Source organism: Macrobrachium nipponense, chromosome 33 (assembly GCF_015104395.2).
Source record: "Macrobrachium nipponense isolate FS-2020 chromosome 33, ASM1510439v2, whole genome shotgun sequence".
Classification (NCBI taxonomy): Eukaryota; Metazoa; Arthropoda; class Malacostraca; order Decapoda; family Palaemonidae; genus Macrobrachium; species Macrobrachium nipponense.
This window is the reverse complement of record NC_087219.1, coordinates 34,532,116-34,547,744: the sequence shown is the minus strand read 5'-3', so window position 1 is coordinate 34,547,744 and position 15,629 is coordinate 34,532,116. Positions and strand designations below refer to the sequence as shown.

Sequence of the window (15,629 nt, the reverse complement as noted above, 5' to 3'; positions counted from 1 at the left end):
CGTAATAAGCCATGTTCTTCGTCGGTTTTTTCTTGCTCTGGGCCCTTTTCAGTCGTTCTCTGAAGGTGGAGACTTCTACGGCATCTATGGTTCTCTATTTAAATTTGACCATGTTCAGTATCTAGGACTCAAAGAATAATTACTTGTAACTTTTCATTTTGAATCACAATATCTTCAAAAGAATTTTGATATTGATATATTCATATATGCAAAAAATGAATGGCAGTGCCACTTATCTATCCTGTTTGTGGCACATGCTATTCATCACGTTATTCTTATTCTTTTATTCTTACCTTTGGAAGAGGAAAGATGGTCTTTTAATGTTTCTACGACAATCCCATTGTCATTGTCTCAGTTTCAAGATGTTTTTGGCGAGTTATATCCACGGTTTATCCATATTCGTTCAACAGATGAGATATGCAACAGTACCGTTTCATGCAAAATTAATCATGATTTGACCTTCATAAACCAGAATAAGCCAAGCCAGTGCAACCCAACCTGACCTCGCTTGCAGGTTGGCTGAGGTGTTTTATAAGCCCAAGTTTGACATTTCCTTTTTGCCAGATTAAGATACCCTTTTCTTAGGTCATTGTTAGGTTAGTGCACTCTGTTGTTGTTATTCATAGTTCCAAAGAACGGGTGATGCCGATCTGCCTAAAGGAATTACACCGAAATATATCTCAATCAAAAGTATATATTATATAGATGCAGTAACATCTGACTAAAGTAACGAAAAGTAAGGTTTAAGCAGATTTTTTTTACTATGGACATTCAAAACGATCAAACATTGTATATACCAGTTTTGGAAAGGGAATCTTTATATAGGAAACGGAGAAGGAAAGTGGGTTCGTTTCTTAGTCACTGTAGAAACTGAAAATTTTACTGATAAAAATATCATCTAAGGACTATAAAACATATAGTAACAGTCAATAGCGTACACTGATATTTCCTAATAAATGGTGATATATTAAAAAAAAAATAGTTGAAACCGGAGCTGAAATTTTACCTCATCCAATAACAAGGGGTGATGATGTTGATTGTAATAATATATATATATATATATAATATATATATATATATATATATATTATATATATATATATATATATATAAATTCTGTTTCTTAGAAAACAGATATAGAATTATTAATTCACAACCTCTCAAGTTTTGTAACTGACTCCATATTCGGAAAATCAGGGATTCTATAGTGCGTGATTTTTATTTATTTTTTTTTTTTTTCTTTTACTTGACGGAAGAAAACAAAAGGTCTTTTCAAACTTGGAATTTCATAGTTAAAATTTCACGAACTAGGTCCTCTAAACTACTAACTTTAATGACGATTGTATAAAAGAAAATCTAATGGTTTGGAAGGATATATAAACATCATTCTCGGCGCCTTCAGTTTTGCAGTTGAATAATTTACAAAATCGGAAATGTTAAGGTACAGTAAGTTCCAGAAGTGAAGCGACAAATCTCAGAATTGATCGTACTTCTATAGAAACTCATGGGGTTGCCAGTTAGTATATTTTATTTCAATTATTGTCATCCTATTTATCTGATAATACGTATCAGTGATTAACTGTATAAGCGCACAAAGTATTTCCCCAGTGAATGATCAATGTTAGTTCAGTGATTGTTTATTAATAGAAAAAAAAGAAATTCCCCAAAGAAGCATCTGGGGCTTCCAAAGTGTGATATGAAGTGTTCACCATAGAGTGGCAGCAGGAACCGTGTGCATACGTAAGCATTGGCCATAACCTATTTTGTAAATTAACTTTCTACTTTTATAGCGTTATATCGAAAGTTATTTTGATTTCTTTTGATAAAGCACAGTGAAGTTTAGCATCTCAATAAATGAAATATAAATAAGACAAGTTGGTTGTAAAAAAAAAAAAAAAAAAAAATCCAAGTCATGTGCGCGTTTAGCGTTGGTTACATGGTTAGGCCTATTTCAAGAATCAAGGAAATATATTTTCCAGCTTGTTAGTTAATAATTTCATGGAATTTCTCGATTGTGCAAAATTTTGCATGCGGAATTGCGTTCAGTGGCGCACCAAATAAGTATTTTGTCGTAGGTTTCCACTTTTTTTTCAGTGCATAAGTGAGACTATTCTTGTCCATACGATCCGGAGTGTGAATATGCTTGGCGAGCATTATTTTAATTCGAGTATCCCCTGTTATGCTCTCTCTCTCTCTCTCTCAGGACAATTTTACCTATCAGGAATAACCAGAGGTCTGTTTTAAGAATCGAGCACTAGGCCTATTGGTCATGCTCAGTTGCTTCTTTATATATATATATATATATATATATATATATATATATATATATATATATATATATATATCCCCCCAAAATTCATAAATTTCTGTTATGCAATAATACTTGACTGGATCGAACCGATTACTGGTTGTCAGTGGAAATATGAATTTGGGTGATATCACTGCCTCATGATACGCCCACTTACGCAAATTCAGTCTTAAATTTCACGGTTGGGATATGATTAGAAGATTTGAGGTAATCAGGTTGAAAGTGAAAAAGGTGGAGTTAGTATTGTGGGTAGAGGTAGAGTAGAGGGGGAAAAGAAGGGGTGGTTGGGGTCTGTCGTCTCCCTACTTAACCAGATGGTGATTTTACGGGTGTTCTGGTTGCTTGCGACCGACTTTCTTATTTTTATATAGCGAGTCTCTGTTTTCCCAGGTGCAATGGCAGGTATGGTGTCGGTCCTGAAGGTTCTATCTGCGTAAATAACAGACAGTGGCCCTGCATTGTAAGCCTTGCAATGCCCGGAACTAGGCCTAGTCACCTGAAGGTAGCAGCAGAGGTTAGAGCCTCTCTCGAAGATGTGTTTTATATGCTCGGTCCTAGAAGCTAGAATCAGAATTACCAACCACCCCCGAACTTCTCCATTGAATCTAGGTGCATTCATGGTTGATTATGTTTAATGTCGCGGAGATTTTCCCTTCACATTCTATTGATACTTGCATGGTTTTATGCATCTTCGCTAAAATAATTGATATTACACTATAATATTAAATATTTGTTTCCACATTGCTCGAACTAAAATTAAATGGTAATGTTAGGTAATCCTGTGTTGAACGAGAATTTCAAATTGTTTCGTTTCTATAGCTTGAAGTAATTGCTATACTTTAAAATAATTACTATTACCGTAATTTTTTCTTATGATTGTTATAAATATTATAGATTTGATATTTGTGCATCATATGTTAGCTTTATTTTGCTTGATAGAGCTTTCACTGTAGAAAAAAAATATTTTTTTCAGCTACGAGTTGTAGTTGCCAGTTAGTGAATTTCGAACGAAATTCTCTGAAATTTGTTGCTTCAGTTTTGGAACTTACTGTACATGAAACTTTGATTTTTGATGGAAGAGAACGCAACCAACATTACCATGGATTTGACTCTGACAGGCTGCATAGGAGTCAGTCAGGACAGATGTCAGTCATTTAAACGTCAAGGATCGTACTGTGATCCCGGCATGATGGGTGTTTCTAGTTTTTCCAGATTTAATGGAAAATACGGTGAGTTAACCTTCTTATTATGTAAAATAATAATGGAACGATACTTGTGTTTTAAACTGATGCAATGAAGTTACCATAGACCATGTTTTTTCATTGTTTTTCGTTTTTTAATAGGTAGGCCCCTCTAGCCGGCTCAGCATTGTAGGTCCAAACCTACTATGAGATTCAGGGTCTCTGTAACACGGATTTTTGTACTTTGCTCCTTGTCAAAGCATCGGATGTAGCTGAAAGTTGACATATGTATATTTTACAACCACATACAAATTTTGTCCACATTATCAATAACCTAAACCCGATAGTTTTAATTTTTTTAGAGTAAAATGCACATTATCAATAACCTAAACCCGATAGTTTTAATTTTTTTTAGAGTAAAAATGCTCTAGCCAACGCCATGGCCAATGATTACGAGCCAAGAGTTGAAAAACATTCATTACGTAAGCAAGGTAAACCCCTTCTGACGAAATGTTGCCCTGCCCATCCACCAGACAGAAACTCCATCGGCTCTGAAGCCCAAAGACTTTATGAATGGCGGAACGATACATAGATGTGGGTGCGGTATCAGTGCTAGCGTAGTAATACTACTGTAGCAGTAGTGCCGCAAAAGTATAGCAGTAATATAGGTAGACTAGGGTACTTATCCGCGGCGGCCTAGACTATGGCAGTTGCGGTTTTTCTATGCAGTTTTACCTACTGAACAAGAATTTTAAGTAATATTTATTCGGACGACTGTAATTAACCGCCCCAGAGGCCAGTACTAAACACGGCGAAATACATTGGACGCCCCAATCCCTAGTGGATGTCGTATCTGCGGTTACGTTCCTTGCAGTCCGTGCGGACTGCTTCTGTAGAAATACCATTAGTTTTTATAGCCAGAAGTTAAATTTTCTAATCCAACAATGCCCATGGTAGCCTTCAGTGTTATCCTGAATTATAACGAGGCGAAAGTGGATGGAGCCTCATGAAGTAATCATTCTGACGATAATTATTGGTGAAGGTTTAAAGCCAATATACGGTACCGGCTATTTATTTCAGTAAATAGGTAGATAGCCAATAAATAAAAATTGCTTGACATTGGATATAGTTATCAAATCAAGCTTGTCTACTATGTTTTTGAAAATTACTAACTATCCCCTACATCTTGTCAATCTGATTGTGACCTATATAGTAGTCTGTAATTTCTTGGGAAACCTATTTTGGGAGTTAGACTAATAATCAAAGTTTTTGTATTAACATATTTTGTTGGTTTGTTCATTATGACAATTATCAGTGGAGAGGTTCCAGAGTTCATAAAGGTGTACTGCTTTGCTAGTATTTAAATTTGTCATTGTTGCCAGAGGTTTAGCCTTCATTACGTATAGCCAATCATCCATCGAGAAAGAGGGAAGAAATGCTGTTATAAGTTATGTAACGAGTGCGTTCGAAACCTTTTCTCTGAGTAAGTTGGCCATTCTTCAAAAAAAAAAAGTCACTTTTACATAAGTACCAAATTTATTCAACCTACGTAATGCAGAATACAGTCAAAATTTGTGTAGGTATAATATGTATTCTGAAAAAGCGTTATATTTATGAAATGCATAGATAAAAAGTTATTGCAAAAAAAAAAAAAAAAAAAAAGTGTTATAGAGGCCCTGAATCTCATAGTAGGTAGTAGTAGCCTGTTTAAATGAAGTAAAATTTTTTATTTTGTTAGGAATTGGTTTCCATCTAAAGCAGTGGTTCTTAACCTTTTTACTACCACGCCCTCTCTAGGAACAGCTCTTTCCCTCCACGCCCTCCTTGCATCTATAGACAAATTTCACCCCCAGATTTAAAAAGAAAATTACTAAGCATGAATTACATTAGTGAGATATTTGACACTGTTCTAAGCTACCAGATCTTGAATACATGGTTAGTGAGATATTTGACACTGCTCCTTAGCTACCAGATCTTGAATACGTGGTCAAATGCTTGAGAGTGCACATCGTAAGTCCCCTTCAACATTCAGGCGGTTTCTGTACTTGGTTTTGATAGCAACGAGCGTGGAACATGCAGTTTCACATAGACATGTGGATCCAAACATTGTTAGAATCCGAAGAGCCTGTTGTGAGATCAGAGGGTAAACAGGAAGGTATTTGACCCAGAACGTCTCCAAATCCATATCTTTGAAGTCTTCTTTAGCTGTAGAGTTGAACTTCAATTCTAGGAACTTTTCTTGGACTTCATCAGCAACATCAGCTACTTCCCATTGAAATGGGTTCCTGATGAATTTCCAGGCTTCACGCTTGTCATCTATATCTGGGAAGTATCTGATGAATTCTGCTTTCAAGTCACTTAAATGAGTGATTATTTGTTGCTTTAAGTCAGAGTCTAGGTTACTGTCAGCGAGAGCAGAATCCAAGATCCTAAAACTGACTGCATTTCCCTGCTGAACCCGACATTTCCAGAGGTCGAGTTTGGCCATGAAGGCTCGAATGGTGTCATGGTGCGTGATGTTGATGCTTTTCCCTTGTAGTTTAAGGTTCACAGCATTCAATGCTTCAAAAATGTCCACCAGGTAAGCTACAGTTATCTGAAAGCCTTCCGATTGGAAATTGTCATGAAAGTCTGCCTTCTGCTGTGAATCTAAAAATATTGCTACTTCTTCTCGTAGCTCATAAAGCCGGCCAAGCATGTTCCCTTTTGATAGCCATCGTACGTTCGTGTGAAAAAGCAAGGCTTCATGTTCGGATTTCATGCTCTTGTCATGAAAATAACCATAAATGGAAAAACTTCTTTCTTTTCACCTGAGGCTCGTGCCCCCCCCCGGCCCCCCCCCGGAAATCACTGACGCCCCCCTAGAGGGGCGCGCCCCCCAGATTAAGAACCAATGATCTAAAGGAGTTTTTCCAAACTTACTCTATGCTGCAAAAGGTATGACCATTTTGGTGTTATATCGGTTCAAGCAAATAGGGTAGGGTACCACTGATGAAAAATTTGATACTGCTAGGTAGGTACCTTCAGATGTGCAGTTGTAAGTGATTACATAATAAAAATATGGAATGTTACTCCATATATATAAAAGACTAAAACTAAAGAGGTCAACCAGATTGCTTGCAGGAATGTGATCAGACTAGAGACGCTAAGATGACGTATACAATAAAGTAGGCTAAGGTGACGTGCCGTCACCTGTGGTCATTCATTTGTTTTGAAACATTAGTCCAAGCTCTCTGCTTGAGACAACTACCGCGACCTATAATTCAAACGGCCTACGTGATTAGTAATGTGTCTCATTTGTATGTATGTTCATATGTTCGAGCTACTGTCTGCTTCCTTTATGACTTGTAACCGAGATGGTAGAGAGAACAGAATTACTAGCCATTATCATTGGCAGAAGCGATCAAGCCATCGTCATTAGAAGACCTGTACAAATTTCCTCTGAACTTCATCATGTAATCTCAGAGAATATAAGTATTTTTTTATACTTCGTGTTTTCTACTAGAACCTCACATCATTGCCGAATCATCATGAGTTTAACACATCGTCGTCATAACCAAAGAAGATAATACCGACTTCGTAAGTGATCTACAAACCCCAAGACACTCCAATGAGTATGGAAGTGCATAACCAACCGACTTAGCGTAAGATTATCGCAAGTCTAACATTACCTCATAGGGCGCCTTATTATACAAGGCAACAGCCGTAATACAGTTACGTGAGCAAATTGTTCAATTTTAGCCAAAATTTAAGCAAGTTCTTTTAAAATAGTCTATATGCTTTTTATGTGTACTAATTTAAGGTAATTAATGCGGTATCATAGATACCTAGTCTAGAGGGTTAAATTTCCGAAATAATAGATTATCTACTTATGCCTTTAACGTTTTACATACCAAAGGGATGGGTTACTCGTGAACTTAATACAAACATTAGGCTAGGCTTGGATACCAGCCTAGTTTTACCAGTAGATACCCAAGAAGAAAAAATCTGACCCGTCCATTTTTATAAGATGAAATTTTGCTGGGCAAAGGGAGCTGTGTATCAAGATTTTAGGCTATGGATTAGTACATTTGTTTAACTACAAGTAAATGAGTTTCCTGAAATTTTTGGAACCAATGACTAAGCTGTCGCCTAGAGGCGTTTGTATGCTAGGCCTAAATGTGTGAAATTTTGCTTTGCTAATTTTACTTGGCTCACATTTTTTACCTTAGTTTTTCAGTATCTAGTAAAAATTTCTATATGGAGATTAACTTAATGCGTGTATAGTTAATTTTTACAAATGAAACTATTATGTTTTTACAAAGATTGCTTAAATTATCAAAGACACATCAATTTTGGTTTCGCTATTATCTGTGCAATGAGTGGATTAGAGAAGTGATTGTTGCTCTTAGAGTAAATATTTTTCATATTACTTCTATGCATTGCAAAGAAATGAGGTGTTACTCGAACTCAGTGAATTATGATCTGTATTAATTTTAGGCAAATGACTAAAGAAGTACACTAGCCCGAAAGTATTTGGTATAAGGGCCAAAGGGATGCTATTAGCACAGAGGTGGAGGCAGTGCAATTAGGAAAGGCATATTTGACAGAGTTTGTGTATGACAATAATTGTAAGAAAATATATTACTGTATTTGAATGTACTAAAGCTATAATATTTTGTTTTACAGAGGCAAGATACGGCATATTCCTTTCAGACCAGTCCAGGAGTGCCAGAAATAGAGGCAAAGACTTTGAAGAAGCAGCGAATGGTGAGTAACGTAAAGAATTTTTTGAAACCACATTGTTTTTGTATGCTGTAATTGCATTATGGGCAGCGACGGACTGGCCATTTGGAGAAAGGGGACTTTTCCCCTTGGGCCGGTGGTTAAAAGGGGCCTTAGGGCCGGTCTATGGTAAAAAAAAATAATCAATAAATAAAAATAAATAAAACATTTTAAAAAAAGTTAGAAAGAAAACTTTAAAATCTGAAGAATAAGGGAAAAAAGAGAGAATAGAATTGGACAAAAAAAAAAAAAAAAAAAAAAAAAAAAACAGAAAGAGAGAGAGAGAGAGAGAAGGGGGGGGGGGGGGACATGAATATCATCGCCAGCTCACCTTAATGCAGCTATTGCAAGAGAGTAATCTTGAATTGTCCCTATAAATGGTGGTTCCGATAAATTTATCAACATTTCCTGTAAGCTATCGTTCATTAACCATCAGGCAGTATACAATATGGGCAACACAGTCAGAAATCTATGATTACACAGGCACACATAAATATATAATAAAGATCAATACAATAAAAAAAAAACTGTTCAATAGGGAATGATATTGCAATCTTTATCAGAGAATCTTATAAGCGAATGATTATTTGGGTGAATGAAAACAAAAGTTCTCGCCATCAACGCCTCTCTCATATCGGAGAAACTCGCTGGTGGGCTAAAGATAATGCTTTAAGAAAAATATTTGGAAACTTTGGCAAGCCTGATAATGCCTTATACACAGATGTTCTGCTAACTTTGGCTACCATACAAGAACATGAAAATATGAAATTAGATGTTCGCAGCAAAACCAAATCATACATTGAATCACTGCTCAAATATGAAACCATACTGACTACTCAAATATTTCTCCGTATATTTGAGCAGACTACTCCCCTTTCGAAATATTTGCAAACAAACAGAATGGATATTCTCTCTGCGTAAAGAATGGTTGTTACTACTAAAGAGAGTCTGGGTAAAATAAACAGAGATTTTGGGGGTATTAACGTGGCTGCAGATCATTTTGTTTGTTGGGCTAATGAACAGTAGAAGATGAAGAGAACGCAGAATTGGACTTGGAGGTGCAGACAGAATTGCCACTGAAAAGAGTTAGAAAGAAGAAAACGATGCCTGGCAAGAAGGCTTATGATGAAACGCTGAATGACGCATAGAGGGCTTATGAAGTTAATGTATATAATCCAATATTGGACAAAGTCACACACAGCCTCAGTGACCGATTTCTTTCTCATGGGACTCTACAACGATTTATCGATTCTAGACCCAAGAAATTTTGATCAACTGAAGAACAACAATATTGAAGAGTATGAGTCTTTATTTAAGGAACCCAGTAAGCCTAAGCCATTGCTTCTTAAGTTCGACAGCCGGGCAACAGCTGAAAACTTGAAGTTGGAATTAAGGAATCTAGCTACACACTGGGAAAAATTGAAAAATACACCCTTGGAAGACTACACCGTTAAAGATATGAATGATGAGGATGAACACGAGTCTTATTTAAATGAAGACAGTTGTGAGACAATTGCAACGAAATGTTCATCATGTAAGAATTGTCCAGTCTGCTGTTACCAGACACTCAGTAGGTACAACTTGTTAACTGATGCCTATTATATAATTGGTCTAGCCTACAAGTATCTCCTGACCTTGTCAGTTACTCAAGTTTCCTGTGAGAGAAGTTTTTCTACCTTGAAATTCATAAAAAATCGTCTAAGAAGCAGACTCTCACAGGAATGCCTCCAGGAGTTTATGCTATAAACAGTAAAGAGGGATATATTAATGTCTCTCGATAATTATTTAATAATTGACAAAGTTGCTTCCAAGAGTGAACTATTAAAGAAAATTTTGATAATCTAAAATAAAAGTAATTCCTTTAGTTATGTCTGCATGTGTTTTATGTTTCCCAGAGCAGTTTATCCGACCTATTACACACACACACACACACACACACACACACACACACACACACATATATATATATATATATATATATATATATTATATATATATATATTATATATATATATATATATATATTATATATATATATATATATATATATATATATATACATATACACATATACACACGTGTGTGTGTCCCATCAAATGTATACTTCTATTTCAAGATATACCTGCCCAATTCTATTTAGCTCCATCTTCAAGTGGGTCGGTGAACATCAAAAGTCCTGGGCCGAAATTTAGTCCCAGTCCGTCCCTGACTGTGGGTAATCTGATACCATTTAGATTAGTAGCATAGAGTACAGTGTACATGTTTGGTACCTTATTACATATTTTGAATCATTGTAATTAAAAGGTCGGTAGATCTAGGGTACTATTCCGCGGCGGCCTAGACTATGGCAGTTGCGGTTTTTTATGCAGTTTTACCTTCTGAACACGAATTTTAAGTAATGGTAGATCGATGGTATTTATCCGCGGCGGCCTAGACTATGGCAGTTGTAGTATTTCTATGCAGTTTTACCTACTGAACAAGAATTTCAAGTAATATTTATTCGGACGACTGTAATTAACCCCCAGGGGCCAGTACTAAACACGACGTACAGCTTCTGTAGGGATACCCCACAATCCCTATAGCGGATGTCGTATCCGCGGTTACGTTCCTTGCAGTCGGTGCGGACAGCTTCTGTAGAAATACCCCCCAATCCCTAGTGGATGCTTGGAGGAATAATGGGCCCATTATTCCTCCAAGAGTGGATGTCGTATCCGCGGTTCCTTGCAGTCCGTGCGGAACTGTTCTGTAGAATTACTAAAAGGTCAACGGGATTGTTGTAATGTTTTAATTTTTTTGAATATTTTGTTCAGATTGTCAGGTAATATAATGATGGTTTTTTCATTTGAATTTATGTATGCCAAAGAGACCTTTACCTTTGTTAGTTTACACTTGACAAAATATGCAAACTGATGTATTGGGAATAATTTTACAAATTGTTTCTTGTTTCTGTATCATAGGTCGTGGGAGGTTGCCTCCTATATTGAGCGTAAGATCCCATACTCACGATCATTGGTGAGAGTGCTTCTGCTTCAAAAATTCCTAACACTAATGATCAGCTCTTGGAGAAGATTCATGATTTAAGAAAGCATAAGACATTCCATACTGGTTATTCATTTTTTGGAGATTTATAGAAATGTAACTTGGACAGTAAATTAACTTTGTCAACTTGCCTCATGTAAATGTGCCTATTAGGATACACTCAGAAATTAAAGGAAATGTTGTAAAAGTATGTTCAGTGTTTTTGTCAGGTAGTATTGTTTCTGTCATGATGCACATTAATTAAAAGTTTTGCTTGTCAGTCTGCAGTCAGTTTTTATAGAAAACTATCAAAAACATTTGCTCCAAGGTCAAAACTTCTAGATGAAACTGCCTTATCTATAGGCTACTTGTCTTAACCTCTCATATATTTTTCTCCACTAGTTAAACGACCCAATGATCTTGCATGGCTAAATTGGCTGTTGAAAGTTTATGGTTTGCAACAGATGCTTTGTGTGACACCCTTTTGCAGTGTTTTAGCATAGATTTTCCTGTCTTTATCAAGATATTCTATAATATGTCAAGCTATACCTATTTTTGTATTGTATGTTTGTATGGTGCTTTTACGTTGCATGGAACCAGTGGTTATTCAGCAACGAGACCAACGGCTTTACGTGACTTCCGAACCACGTCGAGAGTGATCTCCTATCACCAGAAATACACATCTCTCACTCCTCAATGGAATGGCCGAGAATCGAACCCCCGACCACCGAGGTGGGACGCTAATACCATACCAACCACGCCGCTGAGGCGCTTATATTTGTATTGTAATATTTCTTCTCATATGTAAAGTTTTGGTACTGGTACTACCAACTTGCTTGCAGTGTCCTATGTCATTAATTTTTACCCATGACCTATATTATTCACCTCTTCCCATTGGTTAACTGTACTAGCCACCCTCAACACTTGACTCTATATTGATACTTAAACCACCTTCTTTTGTTATAAATTGTAATCTCTGAAATCTCCCTCTTGGTGAGCAGGCTTGCTACCTATGTTGTTTCTGTGGTAATAGTGTGTCCACCCGGCTCCCTCATTTACTCAAGCCTCTTAGCCATTCAATCTCAATGGCAGTCCCCCAGTATCTTATTTAGGAACAATTCTTATCATCAACCCGAGAGAATCTAGAAATAAAACTTTGTGGCCCAGCTGCACTATTTTTATAATATTCATTAAAGCTCCCCTGACCTTTCTGTGCATTCCACATGTCATGCACATTCCAGCTGTTAAAAAGACATAGTTTTATACATTACTTCTTTGTGTGCACTACCTAATGTTATTACCAGTGATTGTATATACCTCAATTTTACTATTTCAGGCGCATATCCTAATAAAGATGACAGTTTTTTATACATAGTAGAACTTGCCTTTACCTAGAGGTGTCTACCTTCAAAGCAATAGATACTCTGTTCCCTTGAGCATCATTTTTACCATGGATTATGGTAATTAACAAGACTTTTATCATGCCCACGGGGCTTGATTGAGTCCTGCTGTCAGTTGGGTGGACTTTTCTTCTTTGTAGTTTGGGAAGTGTATCCTCCTCAATAGTTTTGGTAATTACGAAGTATAAAATTTGTTATTTTAGCTTTTCCGTATTGGGCCCCATCTTAACTATGGCAAAATTGCTCTTATCTTTGGATGTTCTTAGGAGCACTACGTAAGTTTTGGTGTAGTTTTTTCGTCTGCTCCAAACATATACAATTGTACTGCTGTGTGGAGTTTTAAGGTATCCAAGTGAGAATTTGAAATGCTTTGAATATTACCCTATTTTTTCTCGCATAGCAGGTTGAATAAGGTTCTACTCATTTTGGTGCGAATTGCTCTAATTGCTATGAAGAAATGCCACAGACGGTGAGTACAAAATGTGATTTACTTTTTTCACCATAATCAATATCTGTTATAGATACAGGGCAACCTGATGATGTAGATTTGTACTTGAGATTATATTTAAAAAAAATATTTTAACAATAATTAAAGTTGCACAATGTGCCCTTTTCATTGTCAAGTAAAGGTACCTGTGACATTATTTGGTACTGAATACATAACAGGCAATATCTTTGGTCGTCTCTAGTTGACTGATGACAAAAGTAGTAGTAGTAGTAGTAGTAGTAGTAGTAGTAGTAGTAGTAGTAGTAGTAGTAGTAGTGTGTGTGTGTGTGTGTGTGTGTGTGTGTTGGTGTGGGGGGTAGGGTGATAAGGTTAATTGGAAAGGAAGGCTTGAAAGGTAAATGAGGTCCTGTACTATCGTTAGTGTGCAAGATAAACCCCGAGTTTCTCAGAAGAATGTGAAAATGTTATTCAGATACTTATATTAATGATAAATAATAGTTGAGTACTTCATACATAGTGCATATGTAGTTGCATGTTTACGGTTTATCAAGAAAAATAAGATTTTTTTCAGTTGGGCTTTTTCTAACCATTGTCTAGGGCGTCCATGGCGATCCCTTTTCCAATATATTTCCTTTTAGTGGTCAAAAATTAAGTTGGTCTGGATGAAAGCTCCTTAACATTTTGTTCATCCACTTCATCCTTCCTCTGAAGGGATGCCAAGAACTAGAGTACTGTATGTTTAGTCTAGGGAGACTGGTGTGACTTGAGTTTGGCAGATTTCTGCAGCAGCCATATCCACCACTAAGTTCCTCTACTCTCTCTCTCTCTCTCTCTCTCTCTCCTCTCTCTCTATCTCCTTCGTCTCTCTCGGGGGGGGGTGGGGTGGGGGATAGGGGATGTCTTTCCCACAATTCGGCCATTCATATTCTTTGTCCAGATTTCTTGATTTCACAGCCCTATGTCACGTGTTCGTTGTCACAGACATTATAGGCCGATAAAGGTACATTTAACTTTTCTAATTTTAACTTTTTCTTCTAAGCTTTGTTGAGCACGTTCTGGTATGCATCAAGCCTCATGTTTCAAATGGCATTGTTCTTCCTTTTGAAAGTCAGTTTTGTCTTTTACTTATGTGTGTGTGGGTTTGCGCGTGTGAGAGAGAGAGAGAGAGAGAGAGAGAGAGAGGAGAGAGAGAGAGAGAGAGAGAGAGAGAGAGAGAAAAGCTATAATAATAGGAGGAACTACTCACCAATCCACGAATTAATGTCATACATAAACTTCAAGGTTATAGTTTTGAGTGTCACTAGAGCTTTAATGATTGGTTGGTTCAATACCAATCTCGTCTTTTCTTTAGCCTTACGAATTCGTAAGCTTTTTTTTCTCCTTGACACGTGGTTACAGTATTTTTTAACATTTAAACATTCCAATGCCTTGAGTTTATTATTATACTCATTAACTTTTTCTTATGACGTGTGCATAATATTTTGGAACATTTGAAGGTGCTACTTTGGCATGTTACATACGCGTCATCTACTCAGAGGTGCTAGTACTAAACACTGCGTCCCAAGCAGCTTCTGCCATGTTTAGTACTAGCACCTAGGAGCAGGTGAAGTGTATATAGCAAGCCAAAGTAGCACCCATTTTAATGATGATTCTTTATGAATTTTTAAATACTCTTATGATTTATTCATAGCTAATATAAACTGACTTTCGTTGGTGTGTCAACTCGATTTTGAGTGGAATGTTAGTTTTCTAAATAAGATTGTACTTTACAGAGAATCCTATCATGGAAGAGGAGGATGGTCAACACGAAGAATGAAGAATAATTCAGGAAGCAACCAACTTTTCAGAGATTTCTATAAGATCCGAGAAATTAGGAAGTAGGCAGCACTAAGAAGACGTCGCTACTACTTCTTATGTAATAATATACTCTAGGCAAAGCCGGTAATTTTTTTTTTTTTTCTTGCTGGGTGGTGGGTGCCTGTATTGTCAGGAGGCGTTTGTATACACAGATATAAGTTTGCGAAATAAATCACTCAATATGTAAAACTGGTTTTTATTTGCTTGATTACAGCTGTGACAAGTCCCCCAGTTTACTGAAAAGCTGTAATAAATATTCATTAAACTTGATTTTTCATTTGCAGCTTTGGTATCAACAATTTTTCACTTGTATGGATCCTAGTCAACCGGTACATCGCTCAAGTCGAAAATGTTGCTTTATGATCCTGTTTACCACTGGTTGGAGAATCATCTTATCAAGAAATAAATCCCAAGTTCCTTTAGGTATCTGGGATTCAGATCACAATAAAATCATCCTCCAACCAGCGGTAAACAGGATTAGAAAGCAGCTTTCAACATAAGTGACGTAGCTACGGCCGACTAGTATAAATTACCACCGATCTGTACCTCTTCAGCCATTACTTGTACCTCTTGAGCCATTCTCGTTCGTTGAGGGAAACAAAGGTTCCAGAAACATGATGCCGTAATATGGACCCTCTTTGGTGGTCTTCAGC

At 36.7% G+C, this 15,629-nt stretch overlaps 1 long non-coding RNA gene across 3 annotated transcripts in view; it reads left to right on the top strand.

Annotated features, from left to right (window-relative positions):
• The window catches only part of LOC135202726 (uncharacterized), a 32,887-nt gene extending 17,818 nt beyond the window's left edge, over nt 1-15,069 (top strand). The window contains exons 1-4 of one of the 3 annotated variants that reach the window (XR_010311803.1): nt 1,481-1,740; nt 8,158-8,238; nt 13,075-13,140; nt 14,892-15,069. This is a non-coding gene — a long non-coding RNA (uncharacterized LOC135202726). Of the gene's footprint in view, nt 1-1,480; nt 1,741-3,287; nt 3,538-8,157; nt 8,239-13,074; nt 13,141-14,891 lie in introns of those variants that run through there. The other 2 variants (XR_010311805.1, XR_010311804.1) reach the window with 2 other exon arrangements.
• Nucleotides 15,070-15,629: the final 560 nt, after the last annotated feature.